This window comes from Triturus cristatus, chromosome 1_1 (genome assembly GCF_964204655.1).
Source record: "Triturus cristatus chromosome 1_1, aTriCri1.1, whole genome shotgun sequence".
Taxonomy (NCBI): domain Eukaryota; kingdom Metazoa; phylum Chordata; class Amphibia; order Caudata; family Salamandridae; genus Triturus; species Triturus cristatus.
The window spans coordinates 624876423-624897368 of NC_140579.1; positions in this window are offsets into that span (position 1 = coordinate 624876423).

Genomic DNA, 20946 nt, shown 5'->3' on the forward strand with positions numbered 1-20946 from the left:
ATCCGTAACAATTTCCTTAACTCTCCCTTCTATATAAAATAGATGTTTCAAAAATGTTATCACAGAAGCAGAATCAGCACAATTTACAAATGAAAAGTACAACCACTTCGAATAGTAATCAATTGCAACAATCAAAAATCTTTTATCGCAACCCACAACGTTAATGGGACCAGAAAAATCTAACCCAATCTTTTCCCAAGCATTGTTAGGCCAACTAACAGGAAATAATGGAACCGTTGAGGTCTTCCAATGTTTGTCCGAGCACAAGCATTCAGTGCACGAATCCACATATCTTTTAACCTGTCCATCAATACCGGGCCACCAATAGATCTGTTTAATTTTCTTTGCCGTTGCAGAAATGCCCAAATGTCCCTCATGTGCTAAAGGAATAATTTTTGACTGTAGATTACTAGGAGGAACAAGCAAATCTTGTCGAACCAAGATATCATTAACAACTGACAATTCTGAAGCGACCCGATGAAGATGAAAGCACCTTAAATCCATGGACATAGACCTATCACTGGGCCATCCACTAATTAAAAATTTCTTCACTTGTGTCATGCATTCATCTTTATCACAGTTCTCGAACCATCCTTTCTCCAAAATCTTAAAGTGTTCATTTATGTCCCCAATTGTGAAAAAAGTTTTTTACATTGTCATCCTCAACACCATCACATTCTACCGGTAAGCGTGATAAGCAATCCGCTCTAACATTTTTGCCACCAGGAATGTATTTTATGTCAAAGTTAAATTCCTGCAACCTAGCCAACAATCTTATCAATCTCGATGAGGCTTTATTTGAACAACTATCTCCCAACATGTATATCAAAGGCTTATGATCAGTATGTAATTCGAATTTTGTACCCCAGATATACATCTTGAATTTTTCAGAAGCCCAAGAACAAGCTAGTGCTTCACGTTCAATAGTACTATATAGTTTTTCTCCGCTACATTCAAAGTACGTGAAGCAAATGCAATTGTCCACTCTTGACCTGCAACAATTTGGCTAAGGACTGCCCCTAAACCTTTGCCACTGGCATCTACCGTAATTATACATTTCGCACCATATGTAAACGGCTTAATGGCGGGAGCAGACGTGATTAAGAGTTTAACACTTTCAAAGGCTTCTTGACACTCCTTGGACCATATAAATTTCTCATTTTTCTTTAAAAGATTCCTTAAAGGCTGGACAACTACCGTGTAACCCTGCATAAAATGCGCATAGTACTCACTAAGGCCTAAAAATGCCCTAAGAGAGTCTTTGTCACTTGGAATTGCTGCTTCTTTTATACCCTTTAGTAAGGATTCTTTGGGTTTAATGCCATCTCCTGAAATGTTATGTCCTAAATTGACCTGTTGAGATAAGAATTTACATTTCTTAAAATTAACTGTCATACCCCAAGCACCCAATTTACTAATGACATCTTCTAACAGTGCAACGTGTTCATCTAGACTTTCAGTGTGAACTAAAATATCATCTTGAAAGGCGTGTACGCCCTCTAGACTTCCAAAAATTTGATCCATCAGACATTGAAAAACGCTGGCAGCGGATGCCAATCCAAATGGCATACGCTTGTACATAGATACACTAAAAGGTGTCACAAAAGTGGTCAAATGTTGTGAATTTTTAGATAACGGTATCTGATGGTACGCAGAGCGTAAATCAATTGTTGAAAAATATTTACTACCTCCCAATCTGGCTAGCATTTCATGAATACGTGGGAGGGGATGACAATCAACCAGTATATTCCTATTAAGAACTCTTAAGGTCAGCACACAGGCGTATATCCCCATTACTTTTTCGTGCGATGACTGCCGCAGAAACCCATTCAGATGATTCCACTTGTTTGATAATACCCTGAGAACACATATCATCAAGTAATTTCTTAAGATCATTTCTGGCTGACAGAGGAACGGGTCTTACTTTTTGAATCACAGGAGTAGCATTGCTCGAGTACAATATTATGTTCAAAATTCTTGATTACTCCAATCTTATTAGGAAATACTTGAGGAAATTTGACTTGTAACATCTTAGTAAAATTATCACAGATGTTCGTTTCTTGAATTGCTAAAATGGGCATATCACCTAGTGTGACTGGTTCATCATGACCAGGCTGTAAAATAATACCAAGCTTAGCCTGGTCCTGCCAACCCAAAATGTCTCGTACATTAACAGCTACATACATTTATGTAAAAATGTTTCTTCCTTTAAACAAGATACTATCCTCAAAATATCCTCTCATGATGATGTCATACTCTCCAAAAGCTTTGGGATTAATAGTTGTAGATTTCAACAGTTTCCCCGACCAAAACTTGTAAAATGTGTTCTCCGCTAAAATTGTAATTGGAGATCCTGAATCTGCCATAACGTCTAAATCAATTAACCCAATTTTAACATCACATATGGGGCCCTTACATCGTTTTTCATGATCACCCAATATACTAATCTCCATTGATGATACTGAAACATTGCTAATGGCTTCTGCCAATATATCATTTTCCACATCAAGCTGACTGACCCTGACTCTTGTTTTACTAGCATGACACACATTATAAAAATGTCCATTTTTTTTTACAATTGTTACATCTCTTGCCTTGAACCGGGCAATTTTGAAAATTCCCTAAATGGAATCTTGAACCACATCTGTAACATGCTCCACTCACTCTCTTGTCAATATTCCTTTTTACACTATTCTTATGTGTAACCAAATGTATGTTAGTCTGGTGTGACCTCCACAGCAGAAACCTTAGAAATGTCTGAAGACACATTAATACTAGATTCAGATAATATTTTTGACGAAACCACGGAACGTTCTATACTTCTAGCTATATCCATGACCTCATCTAAAGACGTATTCTTACATGTTAAAATGCGTTCTTGAATCTTTTTGTTAAAGCAATTAAAAACTAATTGATCACGTAAGGCAGTGTCTAAATAATTGTCAAAAACACATTTAGATGCTAAAACACGTAATGCTGCTAAATAGTCTTCAATAGATACGTCTGCAGATTGTTTACGTTTAAAAAATGTGTGTCTTTCCACCATTACTGAAGGTTCATCAACATACTGTTTTCCAATACGTGCCAATGCTTCTTTGTAAACATCCCTAAAAGGTGCAGGAACCACAGGTAAATTATCGAAGACTTACTGCCCGGAGTTGCCCAAAAGATTAAACAAAATGACTTTTTTCCGAGCTGCTGAATATTTAATATCATCTATGGCTTCGAGATAGTTTTCAAAAATTCTCAGCCATTTATGCCATGGTTTGACAGGTTTTCCTGGCAGTTCAAGAAAAGGAGGGGGTTGCATAACATTTGAGTTACTGTTGGAAGCCATTCTCTAATGCTTTATTAATGAGAAAAAATGAAATTATTAATATTTAATGCACAGCCACAATTTAGATGAATGCCATTGTTCCCAGTTGCATCCGCGTTGAAAGAGAAGATAAACGCTTCCTTAAAGTGCATGCTTCGCGTCTAAACGCGCTTCAATTGGTTGCTAGGCAACAGATGTCAATACTCCGAAAATGGAGGCACGCAGCGTCGAGTAGTCCGCTGTTTACTCTGTTCTCAGGCTCGCAATGAGAATGCCGCTCACTCGAATTTTGCAGTGGTTTCACAAAATGCCAAAAAACAACTGGAAACTCCGCATCGACAGCACAGACGTTAGCAAGAGTTAAACAAACGATCCAACGCTGTGCAGATATAGAGTAAGTGGGTCTCATAAAGCATTTAAACAACAGCAGTTCGTTCAGGCAACAGCGCAATCAAGTATACAGCACTTCGCAGCGAGTATCAAGTGAACAAAACCGTCCGCAAATGTGTTTAGAAAAATTAATGCGCTAGGTCAAAACATGTACTCAGCACCAATTCAAACAGTACATTACCAAACGCCTCCTCAGTCTTTTAGATCCGACGCGCACAAAGGTATAAATTCCGTTCTTCAAGTCTTCCTTAAATTTGAAAGAAATGTTTTACCGTGACGAGGTTTCAATTATTCATTGTCGGTGGGTCCAGGCATATGATCGTCGCCATTAAATGTAGTGGAGAGAACACGATATAAAATAAAGATGATATCCCCTTGTAGTAAGATTTTAGTTTTATTCAGGTAAAGACCCACGACCTTCCTCTCCAGTTCCCCAGTCAGTTCTCCCAGAGTCAAACACTAACATTCCAACAATGACATTCTAGACATTCTAAACCTACGTTCTTTAAAGTTACGTGTATGTAATTCATTCTATGTATTTAATACCTATAAATAAATAAATAATATACTTCCACATATTACATGCCCTGGTTCGGTGCACGCTCTCAAATGAGGATGGGTCTCGGCCTCGTGGGCATAGCTATCAATGGTGTATCAGATGCAGTGACCCTGCAGTCCAGAGCCCTGAGAGGCCAACTTAACCCCAACAATGTTGCATTTTACTACACCAACAGCAGCCAAGAGTCAACTCCTTTGCTTGCACCAGGGCCCATGCCACGCCGCGGCTCGGCCTGTTGACCAATTCAACGCAGCTTGCGAGGCTTCGTACCTGCAGTTTTAACAGGGATGCAGTGGCGTTAGGTAGACACTTTCCCGCCTATGGCGGTTCTTTCCTTTGCCACCCTGGGGGAGGGGTGGGGGGGCACCCGAAAAACTTGTGCCACCCGGGGCGGAACGCCCCCCTCTACCCCACTTGCTTAGCCACTATATGTATGCAGGAACCATGGGGGACACAAGCAGTCGTATCCCCCTAGACTGCGTGTGTGTAGAAGGGGTTGGGGGGGCTGATGGTCAGCCAAGCTTTGCTACTCCCTGCTCTGTGGTAAGCACCTAACGCTGCGCGGGGGTCCCGTGCCGAGGGGGAGGCAGAGCAGTGGTGTCTGTCCAAAAGGAGCAGAGCCTGAATCACACAGGCAGCCGCACGCAGCTTTCACAATCAGTGTGAAGTGAGCTCTCAGGGAGTCATGATGACGCAATTGTTCTCGCTATCTGAGAAACAGCTGCGCATACACCAGATTTCTGATCCCATCAAAAAAACTGGCCGTTTTACTGCCGGGCATTTCCCCGGTGGACTGGAGCCTTTGGAGGCCTGGGTTTGGAAGCCCCGGGCACCTCTGTCACTTGCGCTCACCAAGGATAACAGCAGCAGACACAGGGAGGCTTCAAAAGGGGAGGGGGAAGGTAGAGGAAACAGTGGCCTGGCCTGTAATGCAGCAATGCAGTGCCTATTTGGCTGGTCCTACAGGTCACTGTGTGGGCGGGCCGGCCTGTTCAATGGCCGGCGGGACTGTTTTTACAATTGATTTAATTTTTTACCGAATTAAAACAAACACTGCCCGCACCAAGCTCAATTCCATGTAGCCTGTGGCAACTTTTTTTTTTTTTTTTTTAGCTTACTAACTACTGAATGGGGACCACTTTTATTTTGGTGCCTAGGGAGGAGGGGCGGGGTGGGGGGGAGAGAGTCCCATTCCCAACCTGTGAGTTTACAATGCACATCAGGGACGCACTAAATAAGACCCACTGTTTGCATACGCATCATGCTGTAAGTTTTCGGGACGCTTGTGAACGAGCATTATGGAGGACATAACCCGAAGCCACTAAGTTTCAAACTACATACCCAGGCTCTAATTTGATGTAGCTTAGAGACGGCATTGGCGCGAGCTGAAGCTGGACAGCGGAACGAATGGCAGAGCCCATCGGCTTTCTCGTGCAAAAACACATGTGCACGGATTCGGAGGAAGTGCCAAACACTCTCCGTGTTGTGCAGGACTCAACCACCCACTGTATGTGTAGGGGAGATAACGGGGAGGCGGCAGCGCAAACAGCTCTAGTATTGGACACAAGGACAGTCCTTTAATTACCCTGATCAGGCTTCGTGTGACATCTGAACGCCAAAGTATACAATTACGCATGGGGGTAATAGCAGACTGTAACAAGCACTGTCCGCTTTCACTTTCGTCCGTCGTGAAAGCTTTCTTGTGTTTATGGGGCCATGTGTTTGAAACACATGGCCCCATAAAGATAAGAAAGCTTTCACGACGTACGGAAGGCAGACGAGCCCGTCCAAATGGGACGGCTCGAAAAGCTGAGTAAAAACGTCACGAACACCTCTTTTCCAATGGCTGGCCACAGTTTAGCATAAACGGTGACGCCGGCCAATGGAAAAGAGGGGCGGGGCTTAATGCCCTTTATAGAAAATACCCCAAATCATTCAATCTCGCCAGCGAGACTGCGCATGTGCGCAGCCCACGCCAGGCGAGACCTAAGAACTTGTGATTATATTGCCACCTTTTTGAGGATAAGAAACGAAAAATACACAATCTCCCACAAAAATTGACAGCAATAAGATTAAAAACCTTCATTAAAGCGTAATAACAATGACTTCACTATATGTTTCCAATAGTATAAAAGTATCAGTGGAAACGATGTCTCAATGGTACACAAATCACACTCCCAAAACCCATAGATACAGGAGTATGGTTGTGATCGAATGGTGTACAGTACCATCTCCGAAATAATTCAGAATTACTTGATATGGCTGTAGGGAGCTAGTTCCCGGGTAATGCGGAATGAATGAGTGATGTTTTGGGAGTGTGATTTGTGTACCACTGAGATATCGTTTGCACTGAGAATTTTATACTATGGGAAATGCACAGTGAAGTAATTGCTATTTTATGCAGGTTTTCAATTTTGCTGTGAATTTTTTAGGGAGATTGTGTATTTTTCATTTCTTGTCCTGCAGGTGGCAATATATCACAAGAGCTACTCAAACGCATCAACTTGTTTAGTATATGCAGGATCCGCTACACATTGTAATATGGTAGATGATTATCCCAGCAAAACACGACATATTACTTTTCTTTTTTAAAACAGGCCAGCAACATTGGCATAGATTAATGCGTACTGTCTTGTGTTCTCTCCCATTTTAAATGCATTTGTGTTTTTGAAAAAGATTTTTGTTAGCCTAATTTTGTGCGCCGTATTGTGGTTTAGGGGTTGATTTATGTATAAATGATACTTTGGATTGTGAAACCTCCCTTTTAATACAGTATGTTTTTTTACGTGTGTTAATATCATTGTACAATAATGGATATGAACATTTTCTACACGGATTCGTGTGCTACCCTTTATGTAATAAAACCTCTGTGCAAACTTTATGTGGAACCAATTGATAACTGTAGGTTTTTGGGGTACGAGAGAAGAGAGTTGTCTGTTGGTCTGAATAACCATATGTGCTTGATTGGTTTTCACAAGGGGAGAATTATTTTGACTGCATTCAACTAGAGCCAAAGCCATTACAGGGCCTTGGCCAGGGGTGTTCGGGCACTGGACATCTGTCAGGTCACTACCGGAGTATCCATCCACACCTTGACAGGTATTACTGCCTCGATTCTCTGAAGTCCACAGGTGGAGCCATTTTACCTGCTCAGTACTGCAGAATGTTCTGGTATGAAGTCTGCTCCTCAGACCACCCTCCTTTTGGGGGGTAGTGTGGTATCTGTATGAAAGGTGAGGAATCTGTGGTTAAAAGTACCTATCACAAGAACAATTTATCTTCAATAATCCACTTTCTGGTCAATAGTATTCCTCACCATCCTCTTCATTGTTTGGAGGGTTCTTCTAGGTGCTAATAAGGTTCCATGATAGGTTCTGCCCACTGTTGCTGTTTTGAACCTGTTATTTATGCTCCGCGTCTATGGACATGAAAGAGTTACAATTTAAACTGACATCATCACGCAGGGGTGGCGCCTATACACTTTCTAGGCCATCACTTCCGGAGGTGGAACAAGGCTGCAGCAAAGTACAATAGCGCCACCTATCAGCACAGGGGAGTACTTGCTAGAAAAAGATTTGTATATAGTTTGTTCCACAATTTGAAATTACAGTATTTCGAAATTCAGCCTAAAAAAATTCCTAGGAGTGCTCCAACTGTTGCTTGTTACCTGATGCTGAGGAGGGAGGGTGGTCATATGCGCCAACAATTTTAATGCCAATTCGCTTGAATGGAACATCTACTAGTGGCACGGACTCTACCTCTGTCTTACGTCCTGGTGTATCACTCAATTGGCAAGTGGGAGAGGTTCTGCAGATTCCAACCTATCCTGGGCCTTTTTCAATGCCTATTGACCTGCTAAAGGCACTAATAATGACAAATAAAAATAGTGTGGTGGCATACTCAAGAGTTTATACACCACTCCAGACCACCCCTTTTTGCAGCAGTGCATAAGCAGTATTACATATTTACAGACTGTGATCCTCTGAACTAGCCCAGAAAAGATACTCTCTCAAAATGGGAAACACAAAATCTGTGCATTGCATACGGGCCCTTGTGGATCATAGTCACACAAGGTAGGCAACGTTCCTGTCTTCTCATCACAACAGGCAAGGGTCGCCTCCCCTCTTGTTACTAGTCAAGAACCTAGTGGTAGTGGAGGTTTCCAGAATAAGAGAAACCTTGGGCCGGAGCATTGTCCAAAAGCCCAAAGTCTAGGTTACAGGCTTGCAAAGTTCAGGGCTGGGCTGCCCATTCGGTCACTCCCCAGTAGGTTGCTGGCCGTGGGCTGCACTGCCTATCCATGTCAGCTGTACAGTACAGCGATTGTGGGACAGAAATGGAGGTAGTTCATGTGATTGAATCTGGTGTTCTGGGCATGTAGATGAGTAGCTTTTAGGTTTGACGTGTAATGGTGCTTCTGCCATTCATAATGAAAATACTGTATTCTGTACATACTATAAAGGGCTGTGGCTCATCCTCCTTCAGGCCCGGGCTTCTATGGATCTGGACCACACAGCTACTGGCTTGAGATATTGTAAATAGACCAGCAAGAGTATTTTAGTCTCAACTCTGTCCTACTGGTTGCTGTGGAGTACCCTTTCCCCTGCATCTCAACTTACGGGCCTCAGCTATACATCAGAAAAGTGCAATCTATCATCTCACATTTAGGGCCAAATTTCTGACCCGGTTTAAACCATAGGTCATATTTTTGAAGCCACACACAGCCACTTAGCGTGGCTCCAAAAATATGGAGTAACGCAAAGCAGTGCAAATCGCTGCATTGCGTTACTTTGCCCTGGGTAGGGTTTCCATGGGCATTGTGTGGGTGTTCCCATGCAACTCCCATGGTTTTTTACGCATTCTCAGGTTTACAAGAACTTGTAAATCTGGGAATGCGCTAAAAAGATACGCTGAAGGCGTAACAAGGAGTAATATGTTTATATCTCCTCGTTTTTTCCTCCATGTAAGCATTCTGCAGCACACAGAGGAAAAAGCCTCTCAGGATTGTTTTGTGTAGGAAGGGGCCCCTTGGACAGAATGTTGAACAATGTCAAACATTCGCCCCATATGAAAATCAGTCTTGACCCTGCTACCCATGGGAACAGTCCAGTCCGAACTGCCAGGGCAGATCCTCCTTGGACCGGAAACCAGCATCCTGGGACCCATCATCAGCCAGGCTAGCTTGACTCCAGTGGCATGGAGAGCACGGGACCCACGTCTGGGCATACCCGTCCCACTCAGGGTGACAGATGCAAAAATATTCAAGTTAACCTGGCTGATGAGGGGTGAACCCCCGAAACTGGTCCCAGGATGCTTGTTTCCGGTCCAGTGAGGACCCGGCTTGGCAGTTCGGGCTGGACTGTTCCCATGAGGAGCAGGGTCAAGACTGATTTGCATATGGCTGGGTCTAAACTGGGGTGGCATAGCGAGCAAAAGAACGATGGATTTAACCCAGATCTCTTGGCTGGAGAGGACTGTTTGATTTACTCAGCATTCCATCCATCATTTGTGCCTGTAGCATATTGGATAAATAAGGCACATTCCTGCCCTTTTTTCTGTGATGCAGGACAGTTCAGCAAGGTGACTTGCGGCGCTGCTCTGCACCACTTAAGTAGTAAATATGCCCCTTAATTTCTTCATCTCGTCTATTCATTTACTAAACAAAGCAGGCCTATATGAAAGACTATTAGTTATAGATTCCTTACCTTAGCATTACCCCAAGGCGTCAGACTGAATACAGATAACTTTTTTCTTAGCAGTACCCCTGCACGCCGATAGGTGGCGTCAGTCGACTCCCCGTCCATCGTCGTGGTCGTGGGGATGAAGTTGCGGTGTCTACTTAGACGCCACCCCAGCCAGCACTGATCCGGAGGGTGCTTGCCCCAAAGTCGCTTTTTGACCAACTTTTGTGACTTTTTGTCGACGTCTTTTGGGTCTTCGACTCCTGGTGCACGAGGGAGGTCCAGCCGTCGGCCCGGTTTCAAGCCCTGTGACAAGTTGATGTTGGTTACCCATCCACACCTCATGTGCCTTTGGTGCCTGCAGCACGACCACGACCTGAAGCTGTGCTTTGACTGGCAGACCCTGAACCCGAAGTCTTTGCGGGAGCGGTCCCGAAAGCTTTTGGAGGCCTGGCAGTCTGCCCGCACCGCTCAAGGTCTCGGTCGAGGGGAAGGTTGAGGGACCGGTCGTGGAGCCATCACCACTCGTCATCGAAGTTTTCGCACTCCTCGGGTAAGTCGAAGCAAAAGAAAAAGGCGCAGAAGCATAGTCGCTCTTCGCCTTCTCCCCATCCGTCGGCCGACGCTACGCAGAATCCGGAGCGTCGTTGCTCTCCGGCTGCTTACTCGGAGCCTGCTGGCTGTCCCCTGCCCAGCTTCTTCAATATTATGAAGCGCTGCACAGCATCTTTGGAAAAAGCTACAGTGGTTCTGTTGGAGTAAGGAAAAAGCTATTTATGATGCAAAATTAATCAAAGACAGCATCTTTGTGCAGCCCGACTCCGCAGGCTCGCCTTTGGGCCCCACGAACTCGGCAGGGGGCCCTGGGCCTTTGATGCTGGTGGCTCCAGCCCCAGCCCCGGCTTAAGACCCTCTAGCAGACCAACTTGAGGAGCCGGACTGGTGAGAGGAATTGGGTGATGCCAGTGGCCTTCCTACCTCCCAGGCCTTGCTATGCTTTTTCCCTCTACAGTGGCTATGGAGGAGGGAGCCTTCTACGCTGTGTTGCTGCGTAGGGCGGCTGAGGCCTAGGGTCTCGAGTTTCCTATGGTGGCTGTCAGAACTAACCTACTGACTGAGGTGCTTCAGCCGGCAGCAGCCTCTTGGGAGGCCTTGCTGCCTTTTAATGAAGCCCTCACTGACATCCTTCTGGGCACTTGGTCCAAGCCCAGCACAGGGATTCCTGTGGACAGGATCATTGCCAGATGCCACCACCCGGCTTCGGGCGACCAACCTTTCCTCTCCCAACATCCTACCCCTGATAGCTTGGTGGTCCAAGCCTCGTCCTCAAAGGGCGCATTCCCTACTGCTCCCCCAGATAGGAAATCCAAGAAGCCGGACCATCTTGGGAAGAAGATTTTTCTTCCGCCAGCTTAGGACTGCAGTCACACCGCATATCTCTTGGGCCGTTACACACACAGTGTGGGATACGGTTGTGCAAGTGCTGCCTTAGTGCCCGGAGGAGGCCCGGGACGTGCTCACCCACGCTGTTGCTGAGGGTTGAGACGTAGCAAAGTTCACCATCTGGTGTGGACGGAATACTGCCGACTCGCTGGGTAGAACGGTTACCAAGTCAGTAGCCCTGAGGCGCTTCACCTGGCTGAGAACATCTGGCTCCTCTGGGGATGTCCAATCTACCCTTTTGGACATGCCCTTTGATGGCCGTCGCTTGTTTGGTGACAAGGCAGACAACGCACTGGAGCGTTTCAAGGACTCTACGGCTACGTCCAGATCCTTGGGCCTCGTGGCAACTTCTCACAACATGCAGTCTGCCTTTCGCCCCTTTCGTGGCTACGGAAGGGGTGTGCCCCACCATGTTCCACCTAGAGACCCGGGCCTGTGCAAGCTACCCAGCCTCTGCGTGGCCGGGGATGTGGGACCCAGCATCGTGGGTCTGGGGGCCAGAGGGCGGGCCAGTCCACCAAAGCCCCCCCTGAAGCAGCCTCCAAACCTTCCTAGTCCGACCTTTCAGGGCCACCAGTTGCCAGTTGGCGGCAGGATCTGCCATCACCTTCCCCACTGGCATATCAGTCCACATCAAGAGTAATCAGAGACACGGAAAAGTTTTAAATGTTTATTTTTTAACTACGTGCTTTAAGGTGCAGTACTTTGGCTAACATAAGCACACAAATGATAAAAAATAAAACCATCAGCATTGTTACAATTCCATAGAAAATGAAGGGAGAAATCATATTAAAAATGATAGTGAAAAACAAGTCCTTTAATACTTTGTGAACCACCCTCCCTTGGCTAGTAAACTAGTTTTATAAACTAATATAAGGTCTCTAGGTTTGAGTGGGGAACCCCATACCTCAAAGATCAGCTTAGGTCATGGGTACTCACAAACTTTCTCTCAGGGGCCAAATTTACAGTGTGGTTTGTGGCCGAGGGCCGCACTGGTGGGGGCGGGGTCAGAGGGGCGGGGCTAAAGCAAAAAAAAATTGTGACCATGAGGTTGAACACAGGCCCCTGCAGCGGACACCTTCGTCCACTGAGCCACCAGACCGGGCATACACACATCTCTCTCTCACTCTCTCTGTCTCCCTCCCTCTCTCTCTCCCTCTCTCCATCCCTCCCTCTGTCTGTCTGTCTCTCTCTCCATCCCTCCATCTGTCTGTCTCTCTCTCGCATCCCTCCCTCTGTCTGTCTCTCTCTCTCTCTCTCTCTCTCTCTCTCTCTCTCTCTCCATCCCTCCCTCTGTCTGTGTCTCTCTCTCTCCCTCTGTCTGTCTCTCTCTCCCTCTGTCTGTCTCTCTCTCTCTCTCTCTCTCTCTCTCCATCCCTCCCTCTGTCTCTATCTCTCCATCCCCCCCTCTGTCTCTGTCTCTCTCTCCATCCCTCCCTCTGTCTCTCCCTCCCTCCCTCCCTGTCTGACTCTCTCCCTCCCTCTGTCTCTCTCTCTCTCTCTCTCTCTCTCTCTCCCTCTGTCTCTCTCGCTCTCTCTCTCTCTCTCTCTCTCTCTCTCTCTCTCCCTCTGTCTCTCTCTCTCTCTCCCTCTGTCTCTCGCTCTCTGTCTCTCTCTCTCTCTCCCTCTGTCTCTCTCTCTCTCTCTCTCCCTCTGTCTCTCTCTCTCTGTCTCTCTCTCTCTCTCCCTGTGTCTCTCTCTCCCACTGTCTCTCTCTCTCCCTCCCTCTGTCTCTCTCTCTCCCTCCCTCGGTCTCTCTCTCCATCCCTCCCTTGGTCTCTCTCTACCTCCCTCCCTGTCTCTCTCTCCCTCCCTCCGTCTGTCTGTCTCCCTCCCTCCGTCTCTCTCTCTCTCTCTCTCTCTCTCCCTCTGTCTGTCTCTCTCTCTCCCTCTGTCTGTCTCTCTCTCTCCCTCTGTCTGTCTCTCTCTCTCCCTCTGTCTGTCTCTCTCGCTCCTTCTGTCACTCTCTCCCTCTGTCTGTCTGTCTCTCTCCCTCTGTCTCCCTCCCTCCATCTGTCTCTCTCCCTCCCTCCCTCTGTCTCTCTCGCTCCTTCTGTCTCTCTCTCCCTCTGTCTGTCTCTCTCCCTCCCTCCGTCTGTCTCTCTCCCTCCCTCCGTCTGTCTCTCTCCCTCCCTCCCTCTGTCTCTCTCCATCTGTCTCTCTCTCGCTCCCTCTCTCTCTCTCTCTCTCTCTCTCCCTCTGTCTCTCGCTCTGTCTCTCTCTCTCTCCCTCCCTCTTTCGCTCCGTCTCTTTCCCTCCGTCTCTTTCCCTCCCTGTCTCTCTCTCTCTCCCTCCATCCCTCTCCCTCCCTCCGTCCCTCTCCCTCCCTCCGTCTCCCTCCCTCGCCCTCCCTCCTTCTCTCTCCGTCTAGGCGAGGTGTAATAATTGTATTAGAAATGCCTCGAAAAGCAAGAGCTCTTGGCTGCACACATTGAACCACCTTCCCCAGCCTTTCCAAAATCTGCAGCACGTTATTAATGACACCCTAATGTAGAGGGTGCATGAGAGCTGGCTGGACCGCCGCGGCAGAGATCAGGTGTAATCCGGAGGGCAGAGATTCCAAGAAAGGCTGGGCCGACTCAGACTTTCATCCCTTCAGTGTCGATAAAACAAATGCCACTCAGGGGAGCACGAGCTGCGCAGAGTGATCTCAGAGTTCACCTCAGTTCAATCAGTCACAGGGTTTGTCTTCGAGTCCTGGTCACTGTAATTGTGCAACAATTCCCGGATTACAAGAGAGCAGAGAAAGAAGCGAAGTGGGAGGACTGCTCCCCCCAACCGCAGGGGTGGCCCCTGAGTCACAGAACCAAAGGGGCTCCTGGTCAGATGCTTCCCAAGGCCCGGCTCCAGCCATGCACTGGGTGTAAAGTGAAGCTTTGGACCCTTATTAAGAGTAGGTTGTGAAGGACAGCCCTGCCGTCAGCCAGGGACAAGCAAGCTTATGTATGTGACCACCATAAACCTGCGTGCCAGGCCAAAGCCCTGCAGGAAATATGTGTGCCACATACAGGAACGCATCGCCCATTAAGTTCAAAGGGCTTCGCACCATCCCCCCTCCCCTCTCGAGTGTCAGCGCGGCTGAGACAGCTCCGGGCGCGCACACAGCCGCACCCGAGTACTTCACAGGTCTTTAAAAGACCATTTATATGCTAATGAGGCTTTGTTGTATTTCACCTCCTCTTCCCGCCCCTGCATCTCTACTCTGAATATCACTGCCCATAGAGCAGAGGCTCTTGGAGTCGCACTGCTGCAACCGACGGTGTTTGCTGACACCCTTTCAAAAAATTTCTAAGAAACAGGTACGATGTCGGTAAGGTCCGCGGGCCGCCAAGGAAGGCTTGCCGGGCCGCTGGCGGCCCGCGGGCCGTACTATGAGTACCCGTGGCTTAGGTGAATCACATCACAGAATCAGCTCTGCTCTCTGTGTCTGGAAAGGTTTTCTCCAAGTGTCTGAATCATGCATGCAAATGCAATATTAAAGGCACCCGAGTTTCAGATATTTGCACCTGTGTGCGTGTTGTGTCTAGAGCGCGGGCCGATCAACCTGAATTCAACAGCATACATTGTTATTTGACCTTGAAGGCTTCTGCACACAGTGTTCAGACTAAGGTTGCGGGGCACGTCTAGGGATGTGAACAACAGACCGTTCTCATGTGAAGAAAAAGCAAGCAAGCAGTTTTACTTGTAATAACAGCTACCTGTAGTGTCGTGTGCAAAAGCAGCAAAGCGGCAAGATGGCGTTTAGCTTCTAAAACGCTTATGCTAACATAGCAATCAATGTGTGCACATAAAACCCTGTCTTTACTACAGCACAACATCACTTCGGACAGGTGGGTTTTGCAGATAGTCCGAAGGGGCTACACCCTCCCCTTCGAGACTACCCCTCCCTCCATGCCACCTCAATTCCATCGCATGTCGGAGGATCATTTGGCCCTTCTCCACCAGGAAGTTACAGCTCTCTTGGCCAAGGGAGCTATTGAATGCGTACCTGTGCCAGAAGTAGGGCATGGTTGCCACTCCCAATACTTCTTGGTGCCCAAGAAGGACAAAGGCCTGTATCCTATCTTAGACCTCAGGGACATCAACCGCTTCCTCCGGAAGGAGAAGGTCAATATGTTAACCTTGCCTCAGGTCTTGTCTGCCCTCGACCTTGGAGACTGGATGGTAGTGTTGGACTTGCAGGACGCTTACTTTCATATTCCCGTCTTGCCTACCCACCGGCGTTACCTACAGTTCACGGTAGGCCATGATCATTTTCAGTTTAACCTACTCCTCTTTGGCACCCTTAGGTGTTTGCGAGAGTGATGGCGGTAGTCACAGCTCATCTAGGCAGATCAGGGGTTCCAGTCTTCCCCTATCTCGACGACTGGCTGTTGAAGGCAGGCTCGCCCCAGGCTGTTGTCTCCCACCTTCAGACTACGCCGGACCTCCTGCATTAGCTGGGGTTCATAGTCAATGTGCCGAAGTCGCACCCGATTCCGCCCCAGAAGCTCCTTTTCATCGGAGTGGTGCTGGACACAGCGCCGTTTTGGGTCTATCCTCCCGAGCAGCAAGTCCAGGAAATTTGGGCTATGATACTGATGTTTCAGCCTCTATACCGGATTTTGGTGAGAATGAACCTGAGGCTGCTGGGCCTCATGGCCTCCTGCATCCTGCTCGTGGATCATGCCAGATGGCATATGCGTGCTCTGCAGTGGGACCTGAAGTTCCAGTGGGCGCAGCACCAGGGGAATCTTTCCGATGTCGTTCCGATCTCGGAGGGGACTGCAAGTCAGTTGCAGTGGTGGCTAACGAACCAGGATTGGGTCAAAGGCAGATCCCTCTACCTTCCCCAACCAGAGTTCACAGTAGTGATGGATGCGTCACTCTTGGAAGGGGGGGGGCATATTGGAGAGGCAGAGATAAGAGGCCTCTGGTCTCTGGTGGAGTCCGGGCTCCACATCAACCTTCTGGAGCTCCGGGCAATTTGTCTTGCACTGAAGGTATTCCTTTCTTCTGTCAAAAGAAGAGTAGTGCAGGTGTTTACAGACAACACCACCCCCATGTGGTACTACAACAAACAGAGCGGGGTGGGGTCGTGGACCCTATGTCAAGAGGGTCTTCACCATTGGACATGGCTGGAACATCAGGGCATATTTCTGGTAGTTCAACACCTGGCAGGTTCTCTGAACGCCAGGGCAGACAAACTCGGCCGCCGGTGCATGATGGATCACGAATGGCGTCTTCACTCAGAGGTGGTGCAAGGTCTCTTTCAGCAGTGGAGAGAGCTTTGGGTAGATCTATTTGCCACCGAAGAGAGCACGCAATGTCAGCAGTTCTGCACGTTGGAGTTTCCAAGACGCTTTTCGACGCGAGTGGAGTTGCGGCCTCCTGCATGCCTTTCTGCCTGTACCACTTCTGCCCAGAGTGCTGAAGAAGATCAAGTGCAACCAGGCCCAAGTCATTCTTGTGGCTCCGGACTGGGAATGAAGAGTCTGGTACCCCGAGCTCTTGAGCATGGCCATCGATCCTCTGATCAGACTGCCTCTTCGGGAGGATCTCCTCCACTTGAACCTGTCCAGTCTCCACCTCCTTGCGTAGAGATTGAGCGGCGACAGTTGACAGCTTTTGACCTTCACCCCGAAGTCTGTAATGTCATCTTGACAGCCAGGCATCCCTCCACTAAAACGGTATACACCTGTAGATGGAACAAATTTGTGGTATGGTGCACAGCAAAGGCTGTAGATCTCCTTTCTGCCCCTCTTTCAGAGGTTCTCCTCTTCATTCTTTCTTTGGCCCAGCGGGGCTCTGCTCTGGGCACTCTTAAAGGCCATTTTGGCCTTTCTTCGCCTTCCTGATCAGCCTTCTCTTTTCAAGTCCCCGATTGTTAACAGTTTTCTGAAGGGCATTATTCATCTCTTTCCTCCTTCTCCTTTTGCAATGCCCCAGTGGGATTTTATTCTTATCCTCAATTATCTTGTGTGTGCTCCCTTTGTGCCACTACATAATTGTCCTCTTCGCCTCCTTACTTTGAAGACTGCTTTCTTGCTTGACGTCACCTCTGCTCACAGGGTGAGTGAGCTTCAAAGCCTCATCTTCCAGACCTCCCTTTCTTGCTGTCCATCCGGACAAAGTAGTCCTCCGTACTAGGCTCTCTTTTCTATCCAAAGTGGTTACCTCTTTCCATATAAGTCAGACCATCACATTGCCCACCTTCTTCCCGCCGCTGCAACCTTCCAAAGAGGAGGAGAGACTCCACCGTCTAGACCCAAAATGAGCGCTGTCTTTCTACCATGACTGCACTAAAGATTTCCGGGTAGACGCGATCATCTCTTCGTGGGTTATATGGGTGCCAAGAAAGGTAGGGCATTGCACAAATGTGCAATCTCTCGATGGGTCGTCCTATGCATTAAGATACGTTATTCTTTGGCTAAAAAGGAACCTCCAGTAGGACTGCGCACCCAGTCTACCAGGGCGATGGAAGCTAATACTGCTTTGGGACGTGGAGTTCCGCTGATTGACATGTGCCAGGCATCCCTGCACAGGTTTACTAAGCATTCCTACCTGGACAGCCCAGTCCAGAGAGAAGACTTTTTCGGCCATTCTGTTCTCCAGGACTTCCTGGTGTGAACTTAGTTCACAGCCCCACCTCCGGGGTTGGTATTGCTGGGGTATCTATTTTAAGGTAAGGAATCTATAACAAATAGTCTCTTTCAGATGAACAAGTTACTTACCTTCGATAACGATGCATCTGTAAGAGACATATTAGTTATAGATTCCTTACTGCCCCACCCATCCTCCCCGTTCTGCGCACTGACTTCTAGAGATAGGGACTCCCTTGCAGGGCCCTAGTTTTGTGCATCAGTGGTCAGTGTCTTGCATGGCTCTGCGCTTCTGGTGTGGAAAGTCGTGTCAGAACTGACGTCAACGCACAGGGGCAGCGTCTAAGTAGACACCGCGACGTCATACCGGCGACATGACGCCAACGCCGGACGCGCAGGGGTACTGCTAAGAAAAAATGTCTCCGGATCCAGTCTGATGCCTTGAGGTACTTCTATTGTAATGAATCTATAACTAATATATGTCTATTACAGATACATCGTTACCAAAGGTAAGTAACTTGTTCTTTAGTTTTTGGCTTGACAGCACAGCAGTATGCATGAGCTATTGTTAACAATTGTTTAAAATATACATGGAACAGCCCTTGGCTGTACTCAGAATTCCCCTCTCAGCCCATGTTTTTGGTTGTTGGGTGTAGCATTCCGTCTGCTGTAGAATGTAAGAGGCACCATTTTACGTACCAAAAGCATGCACTGAATACATGAAGCGATTGTTTTTTTTTTTTTCTTTTTTGTTAATCCTCGGTAGGCTTTTTTATGTTTTACTCAGGACTAAAAACCGCAAGCCAGATCTACTGTTTTTGATTCGATGCTGTAGTATGGTCAGAACTGCAACGAAAGGAGGATAATTGAAAAGCTGACGTTTTGCTGTCACTTACCGGTGAAAAGGCATTAATGCACAATACAAATCTAAACAAATTTCCGAACTAGATAATATGAGTGGATACGTTTAGAATCATGTTTCTGTTAGGATTGGTAGATACAGCAGTATTTACTTTTTAATAAAATAATCTCAATACAAAACCGCATCCACCAGTTCCCAAGAGCAACCAAGTCGTTAAAAAGCACCGCACAAGTATAATATATCTCTCCTACTGGCGGTCGCCAGTAGGTAGTTATAGTTAGGACCTATTATCCATAGGAAATCCGCAACATTCTATTTGGAATAACTTTGGCGCCGGTTGACGAATCATCGCGAAATTTTCAAAACTGGCGAGGCGCTCCGGTCCGTTCCTATCCTGAAAGTCTCGGGGTGATTCGTCAAGTGGGGGCCGAGAAAAAAAGGGGGTCCCAAAACATGTTTTCCCCATGCAATTTTCCATAGGAACCTTTGATCGCAGCTACAGCCCAAACTGCTGAACGGAATTACACCAAATTTGGCAAAAAGGTAGCCCTTGGTTCAGAGTCGTGCCTTTTGGTTAAATGGTGTAAATCCGTTCAGTTGTTCCAGAGAAATTCAAAAGTAAAATCACATATATATCTGGGCGGAGCCTAACCACACATCTCATCGTGAGATCTGATTGGCTGTCAGCACTTTGTGGTAAATATTTCGTTACCGGTACTATTTTTTATGCGGTAAAGTCTATCATGAATAACTCAGTAAATATAAGAGGCAGAATCCGTGGTATTAGAGGTTTAAAATGCTTTATTCCTATACAAAGGAAGACAATTCGAATTGTGGGCCTTCTGTTCCATCACCACGAAAGTTCAGGAAGGAAGGGAGCATATATTATTGACAGGCAGTTTTATAGAAAATACATTACAGTAAAACAGATGCAAGAGGCGTAACAGCTGATAAAAGGTGCATACGTAGCTAATAGAGGGCGTAATTTAATAAACGTCATCATACATGATGTCATAAGTGGGTGGATCCATAAGAGAATCCTGCAATGTCAGCAAAAATAGTTGGCAGAGATGCGCGCGCAGCCGCATGATGTGTGATTGACGTGCAACGAGAGGGTGAAGGGGACTTGACATTTAGCTCTACATGTGGAGACAGAAGTCTGGGGTTATGTCAACCTAATCCCGAATCATATCTAATATCCTATGTTTAAAGAACTGTGTTATCCAAAAAGAGAGGTCTCTTAGGATAGAATCTTATTCTATACTGACTATACTGACTGTTAGTGCGTGTACAAGCGTCTAAGTGTCTACACTAGATGCGAGGGGGTAGGAATATTCCATGGTAACGGGGCTATGAATTACTTGCATGAGGGCAGCGAGGCCTGGCCCTTAGCACGGTAGCTGGAGGAATGTTTACCTAAACTACTAGACAGGAATGCATCGGATGAGGAGCGAAGGAGATAATCTCGAAGGTGAAATACAGTTTTTTGGCAGGCGACAGGCTGGATCAGGCACCGTTAGCCGCGCAGGGAGTAAGACAAAGTTCATGGTCACAGATGCGGGCTCAGACTGGAGCTTTCAGAGGCAGAAGGCAGGAAAAGGCTTGATGACAGAATTCGGGCCTACTCGCCTGAATCTGTAAAATGTGGAAAGTGAACCATATAAAGTCGGTGGCCTTTCATACTTAGGAATGGAATATCTGACCCATTCATGGCGGATCTGAAAGAGGACATGTTGACGGTGGACGCACATATATTTGCGTCTTCAAAAGTGGAATAGGAGGGAATATACATGTACTTATAGCATGCACATGGAGCCGTTGGGGTCTACGATAGGGGACATAACTGATCACAAAATTCATATTTCCTCATTCCCTCCTTGTCCCCTTCGGACCCTTAGGAGATATCGATCTTCATCAATCCATCGATCTGTTCATATAGCATCATTTGTTCTTCTTTCTTCTTCCGGGATCTCGAATGAAAACTTGGAGGTGGGATACACGAGGTGGCACACAGACCACAAATCGCTGGCCCACATTGTAGACATAAGCAGCAACTGAATAGTATGAGAAAGCCAATACCTAGGAAGGATAGGATTCTCCATCCCCAGGCTGAC